This window comes from Mycteria americana, chromosome 5 (genome assembly GCF_035582795.1).
Source record: "Mycteria americana isolate JAX WOST 10 ecotype Jacksonville Zoo and Gardens chromosome 5, USCA_MyAme_1.0, whole genome shotgun sequence".
NCBI classification, from domain to species: Eukaryota; Metazoa; Chordata; class Aves; order Ciconiiformes; family Ciconiidae; genus Mycteria; species Mycteria americana.
Window position 1 is genome coordinate 62,390,471 of NC_134369.1, and position 10,855 is coordinate 62,401,325.

A 10,855-nucleotide genomic window follows, 5' to 3' on the forward strand; every position below is an offset into this window, starting at 1 on the left:
GCTAGTTCTCAGTTTTTCCCAGCTACCAGAGGTAAGGAAAATTCAGCTTTCCAGAGGTCGGACCTTTGGGCTTTATCCAGGGAGACGTTCAGTAAAAACCGCTTCCCCCTTCCCTGGGGCATTGTTGTGGTGTGGGCTGGTGTGGTGCTCACGCCGGTGTGGGCTCACGCTGGTGTGGGCAACGCGAAGGTGTGATACACGCACCCTCCGGCATTGGGAGGGAGGAAGCCATGGGCTCTAGTGTTATACAGATAAGAACCAGCCTGCTCCTTTCTCCCCTCCATCAAACCAAGCCTGGGATTAAGCTGGAGAAAGTTCAGCCAGGAAGAAGAGGCTGAAGAGGTTTCTTACAAGGCTCCGCTGGTTTTTCTCAAGGTCCTTGTGCTTGAGAATATCCCGCAGCAATGTGGCAAACAAATATTAACCTGCCTTTGGTAAAGTTTTTGAGCACCGTAGACTGGAAGTTTTGGTGCAGGAAAGCAAACCTCTGCACTGGAGAAGGACAAGCCCCTGCCAACCCTGACCTCCCCGTCCCCTGCAGCAGAGGCAGCGCTGGGCTCCCAGCTCAGTCCTCGGCCTCGGCGACACATCTGCAGCAGCAGACATCTAGCTGTGGCGACACGCCCAGCAGGCAGGACATGCCTGCCATGGACATGGACATGCCCAGCAACTTGCTCCAGAAGTGGCTTGCTCTTAGCCACCCCATTTAAATAACAGAGAGGTTGAAGTTTGCTTGAATCGCTCGGCAAGGCTTTGTCCCCTCTCACGGGCTGCTGGCCACAGGGGAGCAATCAGCCCTTGGCCACCTCCAAGGGGAAACTGCCCCTGCTAAGTGCGATGCCCCATCTCCAGGCGATGGGGCTGGTTATCTCCCCAGCACTGATGGACCTCAGGCTCCATCCCACCGAAGCCCATGGAGTCACACCACGGTGAAAAGCTATGGAGTCAGGCTGGTGTTTTGGCAAAGCGTAGGGCGAATTAAGAGCGGAAACACAATCATGTAGATAATCTGTGGTCACTGTCATGCACAAAGCACTTCTGCTCTTCGAGGTCTGGTTTGGCAGCTGCCGTGATGGATGGGATGAGGACACCCTGCTCGGTAGGACAGCAGCTTCTTCCTGAAGTCAATGAGCTGTGACATTTCAACCGCGAGGCTGCTCCAAGGGCTGGGGTGAGGAACTCCACCCTGGCCTTGCTGACGTTCGCTGCAAACTAATGTGCTACGGAGCGCACAAGCTGGGCAGCTAGTTTTTTATGTGAAGAGCAATTACCATCCATCTACTCATCGGCTCACCACTAATGAAAAACAAGCAGAAGGAAACACTTGGCAGACGGCACCGCAGCACGTCCCTGATGCTCCAGCTGAGCATCCCCCGGAGCAGAGCGGCTGCCGGGGCGGGGGGAGCGCAGGGGCACTGCGCCCGGCCCCGGCTGCACCACACAGCACCGGGGCTGGCGGGGGCTGGTCCCTGCTATGCCGGTGACACGTGCTTGCGAAGCTGTTGCAGCGAGTGGTGAGCACAGGATTTGTAGCTCAAAAGGCCAGAACCAGGTGAACGGGACAGCCTGTCTCCCAGCCACACCATCCCCATCGGCCTCACGCGAGGTCCGGCACACTTGGGCGTAGCTCCTGGCATAGCACGCAGGGCTGGTGGCTTGCTGAGAGTTAAATATTTTCATGATACCAAAAGAGAAGAAAAACAGTGTGAGATCCTGCTCACACAGGCCTATTTCAGACCTTTTCTGGGAGAAGGGGAGGGAAAACTTTGATGCTTATCCTTCAAAAGCACCTAGGATGGGTTTCTGCAGCAGCGGCAGCTCTCATGGAAAATCCTCCTGGCCCATCTTTCTGCAATGAAATGAGCACCGGTGTGCTTGTTTTCTAGTGTAACATTTACTAATCCCAGTTGTCTCCTTCCATGGCTGCGCAGAAACAGTGTTGGACCCCGTCACACACCCATCCCTGGGTCTGGAGCACCCTCCTCTCCCAGGCAACACTCTTGTGCTTTGCAGAAATGCATCTTCCAAATGCTTCCATTCAAGCCCGGGGGCCAGCATCCCCTCTGCAAAAGCCAGTCTCCATATCACAACCTGCTTCTTCCCTGCAAAGCGACTTCTCAGCTTAAGGCTCAACCCTCCCTCACCTCCCCCTACACCCTAAAAACAGGAAGAAAAATATTGCAGGTGAAGCGATATATCTCATTTCACTGCAAACCATCCCCCAGGAGGCAATAGCTGTATAGGCATAGGCAGCCTCTGAGCATGTCTTTGCCTCATCCATCACCGACGATGCTGTTAAGAATACCAGGCCGGTTCCTCTGCTGCAATAAATCACTGCAGCTCCGGGGCTTCCTCCACCCTCACTGAGGGAGGGGCTGAGATTTCGGCCCCACCACGGGGTGACTGAAACCTGCAGAAAGGGAGCGGGGCACAGCACACCCTGCCAAGGCCATGCTGCTGGGGCTGCCGAGGCTGGGAGCAGGGATCCAGCGCGGCTTTCTGCAGGTGCATCGGAGCAATATTGCCCTGCTGCCTCAGCAATGTGTTTTTCTCCTGGCACTTGGAGCTGACGAAAACCTCAGGGCTGCGGAGCGAATTGCAGGACCCCGCTATGCCACTCTCCCTACCCCTCCCACCCAGCAAGGAGCACTGTGCCTCTGAGCCTATTGCCGTGCTCCATGAGTGTTAGATGCAAGAAAATAAATAAGCAGGAAGACAATAAATATGAGTAATAAACACAGAGAAGGGAAGAGGGAGCAAATAAACCCCATACCAAATATTCAGAAGGGTCAGGCAGCAAGGCAGCAGTGTGAAAGCCTCACAGAGGTTAGTGGGTGCAGGGCATTAGGGAGCTGTTGGCCAGCAACACCCCTGCAGATTTGGGCTGTGCATGTCCTTCACACCATGGCTGAGGAAATCAGAAACCCCTTGAAATATTCTCATAGCAAGAGGTCACCCAACACACCTCATCTATATTACCCTCCCAAGGAGGGTAAACCGAATACCTGCATTTCACAGATGGGGTAACTGAGGCAGAGGGCACAGCAATGTGCTCTGGAGGTTGTCCTGCTTCAGCTGTGTCCATTAAACCCGCATTAAGCCAAAGCAAGGACAAGACAAGCAAACACAGGGGCCGGGGACATCCGAGAGCTGCACAAATACCGGCTGGGAAGAGACCCCCGAGCCCCAGAGGCAGGGAGGGAGGAAGGGAGGGAGCAGGGGACCCCATGCCTTCTCTCTGGCCACGGCCAGAGGGGCATCTCCCCGTGCACAAGCAGACAGGACAGGAACCCTGCATCTAAACCACTGCTCACAGACGCTTGTCCAAATCCATCCTGAAGATCTCAGGTGGTGCAGCTTCAACAGGCAGAAAACCACTGTCCTCTCCCCATTGCAGATGGAGGGCAAGTTATTCCCTTCCTTTTTTCAGCAGTCCTCTCCATAGCTGAAACCTGTTGTGTGGCCTTTCTTAACTGAAACAACCCCAATGCATTAAATTCCTCTTCACAGCCCTTAGTTTCTAGATCTCTGAAAAGCTGATCTGACCCCCTGCATGACTGTGAAACTTTCTGCACCCCCTCCACCCCGCTTCTCTCCAGCCCTATTTATAGTCATTTTTATGCACCTACAACTTGACAAAACTCTTTGCAAAAGCCACATGGAGAAGTGTGCTTGCGCATGGGGAGACTTCACTGCTGCAAGACTCAAAGCTCATCAAGGGCAAAAAGAATTACGTTAATCCTGCTTTCATGGGGAACACCAACACATGGGAGATTCCTGCAGCTGCAGTCAGTCCTTGCTTTCAGCTGAGCAGGTTGCATCGAGATGATCAGACTTCTTGCGCTTCTTGACCAAACCCTTCTCTTCTAATAAACGCCAATGGAAAAACTTTGTTTTGAGGAGCATCAGTTGCATTGTCAGTGACGCTTCACCCCAGCTACACCCCTGAGTTCTGATATGAGCTGTGCTGGAAGAAGGGGTAAACCAGCATATGAGGAGAGCTGGCTTTGCACCTCAGGATGATTTTAGTGGTTTTGTTCCTGTGAGCCATGCTGAGGCAGGGCATGTACTAAGGGCTCTGCTTGCGAGCTGGCGTGCATCGACACGGCGAAGGCTGGAGGGGGTCCTGCCCCATGCGGGCCGTGGTGAGCAGTTCTGTAGCAGGATCCAGTGGGGACATCTCTGGGTATATCTCCTCTGCTGTGGACCAGGCCCCAAGGGCGAGAAGGCTGGGACCATCCTGTCCTGGGAGGGGGTGGCAACGGTGCAAGAGCATGTGCCATGGCCGTGGGAAACAGGGAGAAACGTGCTGGACTTGAGGATAAATTTGCTGTGAGAAGGAAAAAAGAAGAATCCCTTTCCTTGCAAACTGAGCATAATAGATGGGGAATGGGGCTGGGTCACTGTGGAAACCCCCGAGGCCCCGAGGTTGTCACTTTTTGCCACGGTGCAGGGAAAGCCATACTTGTTTGAAAGCCCGTGAGGCGGAAGCCTCTGTTCTGCCCCCGTCCTGGCCTGGCTCTCACCCTCTGCCAACATTTCCAGAAATATCCAGGTGTTTAGGGACATGGAGCCTGTACATTGTTCTCTAATCCTTACCCTATGCCTGGATCTCTCCCAGCACCTCTGCACCCCCATCAGCCTGGCATCTGGACATCAGCAACTCCTCGCCATTAGCATCTATCAGTAATTGGGCTAACCCTAAAAAGATAGAGTGAAAACACTTTGACAGTGCTGCATGATGAGGTATAGTCAGAAAAAGGAGCGGAGGCCACACAGCCAAGCAGCTGAGAACAAGCCTGGTTTTCCATTAAAGCCAGGCTGCAAATTTCTTGTTGAATGTAGCTTGCAAAAATTGGCTACTGGATTGCAGCAGCCACTTGCCACGAGATCCCTGACCACAGCTCTGAGGCACCAGTGCTTTCACCTGGATTTGCTAGGTTCTCTCTTACGTGTGATTTCTCAACCCATTTTTGCCTCCTTTTCTGTTTTCTTCTCCCTGGTTGAGTTGTCCTGGTGGGAAGGTCCAAGCTTAGCCTGGTCCACCAGCCTGCTGCTAGCTCAGGCTGAGAGCATCGATATTCAGACCCCTAGATGGTGATTAATCTGTTCTCACGACTGCGCCTGGAGACCCAAAAGGCAATTAAGCTAGTGCTGCTGGGTGGAAGGTAATTTCACGGTGCTTCCTCCAGATGGCCAGATCTTTTCAGGAACATGTGTTCCCGTTGACGGCAGGGCTGAACAACCGTACGGAGCGCCGCGTGCCGGCTGGGGTATGAAGGCTGGCACAGCCGGGATGCTGCGTGGCTGTCGCTGCATCAGTGGGTGGATTAGCAAAGGCTGAGCAGGAGACAACCCAAAGCATTGCTGGGGAAAAACAGTTGGAGGCCACCTACTGCAAGGATTGGCTTTTCTCTCCAGTTCACTCATGCGCTTCAAATTAAGAGCATGGTTGTGAGTTTAGCATCAGAGGGCTGCGCCTTCCTGGTGCCTGGGAGGGACGGAGGAGCATCGTGGACCTGCGACACCTGGCAGGGCTGGCTTGGGTGTCCCACGGCTTTCTGGGGACAGGGTGGTGTCCATGTGGTGCCCACAGCGCTAAGGACCATGAGCTTTTTAGTGCAAAGTTCTCTGACCACTCACCAGCTCCACTGTGGCACTGCTGAGAAAACATAGACCTGTCACGAATGAGTGATTTAGATCACTGAAAAAAATCACCGTTCATTTCTCCACTCCCAAGACTCTGCTCCTGGGTCTTTAGGCATATTTTCCCTTGGTTTAGTTCCTGTTCTCTGTGGGGGGTGTTTGCTTTACTGGTCGCACTCTATGATCTCCTGTTCGGGATCTTGGGTCCGATTTCTCAGTCGACAGATCATCCCACCCCATTTCATGGCCATGGTTTACAATACCATGCGTTAATTCTGCCCACGCAGGGAGTTGTCTGTGGGGATTATCACCTCTGAATTCCTCATTTTGCTCTGTGTCTCTTTTAATCTCATCCCGTTTTGCAATTAAATAGGGTTTGAGACTTGATGGGGCTCACCTAATTAGTGGCTTTGACATGGTATAATCTACAGTAGCAGATATTGGGGTATCACCGGACTCTCCATGTTTGTGCATAGCTTGCATGCAGGCGGCTTTGGTGACGGCAGTGGAGAGTTCACTTTAGGGAATGGATGGTTCATCTTGATCCAAGGCATCTGTTCCCTTTTCCATCCTTTATATGCCTTCTGGCCACCTTTAGCTGTTCTTTCACAGCTTCCCAATCATGCCAGTTTTCACAAGCCCATTCTTCTGAGGATTTGGGGCTCAGACTTATTCCATGCTTCCATAAGTAATCAGTGATACTACTTGCCATCCTGCCAACTACGCCAGTTTGTCACGAATGGGTGATTTAGATTGCTTAAAAAATCACCGTCAAAGGTATTAGCAAAAGTGATTTTAATATGATGTTGTAAAAGCGTGACTTAACAAAGTTTGATGGCAAAGTTCACTCTATTAATGACTGCATGGAAGAAACATACAAAGGAAAATTGGGTTACACTCGAGTTAAAATGACTCACAGAGAGACCGGGGATGCAAAAGGGTACAGAGGACCCTCCTGTTGAATCACGAGGTTCAGAGTAGACTCCCTTGCTTTCTAAACTCCTTATAGAGCTTAGGTGCGGCTAGGTCCAATCTTAGTCTCAGACTTGGACAATGGTTTATGTCTAAGGGATCATATATGCAAAATTTATCAATTCAGCATGCAATCAAAGTTACCAAGACAAAATCAAAGTTACCATACTACAAGGTTATGCGTGTTATCAGTTGCTTACCAAAGATGTGCCATTGGGAAAAGGCCTCTCTACCTCGAGGAGCAACCTTGAGAGGTGTCCCAGCTCAAGGGGAGATCACTGCCATGCAGTCACATTGCCTGGCAGGGAGCGCTCAAAAAAGGCTCACTTAGGCTGTCATATTTATGGGATAAAGTGGTTGGCTCGTAGTCAAATCACATGTGATGGAAAAGGTATGCATGAGACTCCTTGTACCCACAACTTTCTTTGTTCCTTGATAAATGAGTCTTGGAGAAGCCACCCACTATTCATGCATGATCGGTGTTCCAAGCTCATATGCATCAATGCCCCCTGTGCCACTCAGCTTCCTTGTGGGTTCTCAGACAACAGATTGGAACCAGGAGTTCTTGGCCTGGTCACGGCTCAGCCCTTTACCTCCTCTGGAGCCTGTACCAAACTACTGCTAGGTTGGTTAAGAGGTCGAGTGCATCCATCACAGCCCCTGATACTGCAGGGCTGTTAATGGTGGCGTGTGAGGGAGCAGGACTTCTCGAAGACTTTTCTCTCCAGGGGCTACGGAGAGTAGGAAGGGATAGATGTATTATAGCATCACCCAGCTTCACCATTTTATTGAACTTCACCACAATCAGTGGGGTTTTTTTCTTTGAAGCCCCCTCCTGGAGTAAGGAGACCCTTAGGTTTCCTTTTTAAAGAAAATTAACCCTCACAGCTAGCTTGAGGGTTATGACCTTCTAGCAAAATTGAAGGAAAATGGTAAACAACTGCACAACATAGTAAACTTTTAAATTGTCATGACCTTCTGGGGCCAGACTCCTGGAATCAGCATTGCCCTGGTGGCATTCCCAGCATTGCCCTGATGGCATCTCAAGGAGCAGGCGTGCTCCTTGAGAGCCGGTGCTGGGAGAGAGCACTGGGAAGAGCTGCGGGGAGAGAGGTGACCTAAACTGTGGGGTGCAGAGCTGCCCCAGGGTTGTGTTTATTAGCATCCCAGCAGGCCCTGGTGCTAGCTGTGTTTGGGGGTAGTTGACAGCTCCCAGGGAGGTCCAGACCAGACCCCATCGTGTCAGACCTGCCGCCTGCTCTGGCTGCACCCCAGCTGTAGCAAGCCTGTCTGTGCAAACCAACACCCCACAAACGCCTGGCAGAGGAGGCAATTACTGGCCAGAATGGAAAGAGGTTCAGCTGGACTTTGTGTCCGAAGGGGCTTTCCACACCTCGGTGTGTGCCTGAGTAAATAGCTCTCTCCCTTTGTCCCTGTTGTCACCCTGCCCGAGTGCCAGAAACATGACCCATCGTGGTTTTCCCCAGCATGGCAGGGCCGTCCCCAGCTTAAACGTGGCTTTGGAAAGCCCGAGGGTGAAAAGCTCAGCTCTGGGCCCCTGGCTGGGAGAGGCCCCAGGCAGGACCCCCCCTGCACCGCAGGGCAGCCCCAAACGATGCTCTGCCTGGTCCCGTCTCACCATCAGGGCATCTTCCCACCAGTCTGCGCTGCCGCTCTTCCCTGTTTAGTTGATCACAATTATTCCCACCCCACACACTTTGAATCGCCTGGACATACAGCCTCTCCCAGCCTTAGGGAAGTTACGAACCCCTCCCTTCTCCTCTGCGCGGCACAAAGTCCAAATGCCACAGGACTTTATTTTATTGCATCAGCTCCTCACTAAACCCTCTCATGTCCCCTGTCACATTGACAGGTGATGCGCTGGCAGGCTCCTAAAGCAAAGAAGCACACGTTGTCCATGGCACAGTGTCACCTCCTGATTTACCCCTCTTGCTTTACACCAAGGTCTCGGCCACCTGGGACTGCCTGGTGTGCCCAGCCACACAGCCTGGCTCGCCTCCGTCCGGGCACCGTAGGGTCCCCAGGCTTAAATCACTTGACCACTTGACCACCGTGTCACTTGACCACTCAGTGACAAGCCAAGTGATAGTGTTTAATATAACTTAAACCTCCCAGACCCCTTTTTTTTCGCTTTGAGTTCCCTCTGTGGTGCCCAAATGCTCCAGGGATGAAAGGATCCAGGGCCAGCGTCCCCATGGAGATAAGTGCCCTCGGGACACCGTGAGGAGCGGGGAGGTGAATATATAAATGTATAACCGCGGGACATGGCCCCCCCGTCCCTCACCCACGCCTGGCAATCATTACTGGAACCAAGCCGCCTGTGACCTCCAGAAACGGCGCAGAAGGGGGTAAAACGCAGCCGTTCCCAGTCAGCAGCTCTGGGGCTGCTTTTGGACCCCCACACCCAGACGCCATGGGGCTTCACCCCACAGGGGCAGGACCAGGGTCCGGAATCCTTCTCTCCTGGGCTGCCCCGGGCCAGATCAGCCCAGCAGCTCACCCCGTTGTCAAGCCCCTGGTCTCACCTCCAACTCCATCTGTAGGGTAAATAATTAACCTTGAACACCTCCAGCTCGTTCAGCGTTTCTCCCCCGCCTCTTCCCTTCTTTTAAATGCCCAGACATAATGAAAGTGAAACAGTGCCGGAGTCTCTCCAAGGAAGCAAACAGGCGAAGGTGCTGGAGGTCTTGGGCAGGTGGGGACAGGCCTTTTTTTCCCACTTCCAGCCACCCTTTCCCGAGGGCACAGGAGGATGGAGAGCTGCGCCGTGCCCGGAGGGAGCCCCTCGGCCAGCACGGGCGTGCGGGACGGGGCTCCGGTCAGCTGAGGTGGGCGAGCTCACCTGGACCTCAGCCCTGCCGAGCTGCCCACCCACCACCGCGTCTCCCTGGGATTTCCTGCAGCACGGAGCTGCTCTCCGTTTCTGTGGATCACGCCTGCGTTATCCCAGCTCGCTGCGGAGAGGATCGGTTCAGTCCGTACCGGGGTGTGTATCCCTTCTTTTTCCTTGCCCGTGGGCTCACATCTTACGGTCCTCCTTCCCTGGCCCTCTCTGCCGCACAGCTCACCCCTCCTATCGCTGCCGCTGCTCCACTCTGGCCACAGAGCCCCCATGCAGGGTTTGAGCTAGGGACTCAGCCCCTTCCTACTGAAATCCCTGGAAAATGGGGTGCCCTCCTCTCCCTCCCACCCTCTGCATGGGCTGCGATGGGGTGAGCTCCTGAGCAAGGCAATGAATGATTAAATATCCCCCTGAGAGGGTGCGACGCAGGGTCCGAGCTCCGCTGCGCGAGCAGCTCAACAAACCCACGGGAAGGCACGGTCCCTGCAGTTTATAACCTGTGAAATAACCACGCACAAGGGAGCGAAACTCTGGCCAAACTCAGCTTGAGGAAAGCTGAGGTGCATTTCCAGAGTCCCAATATGTTTGTTCACAGCAATCATATTTCAATCCCTGGCTCCTGTGAGCTGGACAGTCCTGAAACAGGCAATTCCTGGGTGCCTCAAGCATTGCGTTTCTAATGACTGTTTCTAATGGTTTAAACTGATCACTGAGCTGCCTTGAGCCTGCTGTGGGGAAATGCAGCATTTTCCATCGTCAGAGCTCTGCAGCGCACAACATCCCCGTGAGCGAGCCGTGAGAGCCCTTTGCAAGGGAGGGACAGGAAGGCAAAACCTCTCCCTCTGCCCCCTTCCCAAGCACCTGGGTCAGCCCTCAGAGGGGGCAGAGGGGAGCCGATCTGTCTGCAGCAGGGCAGGAGCTGAGCAAGTGCAGGGGATGTGACTACAGCCCAGGAGCACTGACAGGAGCACTTTGTTGAAATCTGAAATCTCCTGCAGCATCCCCTGCAGCTCACGCAGGGGCTTGCTTGGCCCTCGAGATACTCATTCTCAGCATGCCAGGACGCAGTGCTCTGAGGCAGGATGAGTGATGAGAACCTTTACGGCATCGTACAGCCTCCCGCACTGTAACCATGACGATTCGGAGTGCGGAGATTGCCGTGGGTTTGGATGGAAGGGGCTAGAGCAGAGCTCAGCTGCCTGCCATCGGGGACCGCTCACCCTGGGCCACCTTCCAGCAGCAGCAGGGCAGGGCTTGGGCAGGGCAGAAGCAGCAGCATGACCCAAAGATGCCGCACCCACATCAGAAAGTGGCAACACCTCCGTGAGACTCAGGAAGGGTTATCATTCCTACATGGCTGGAAATCCACCTAGA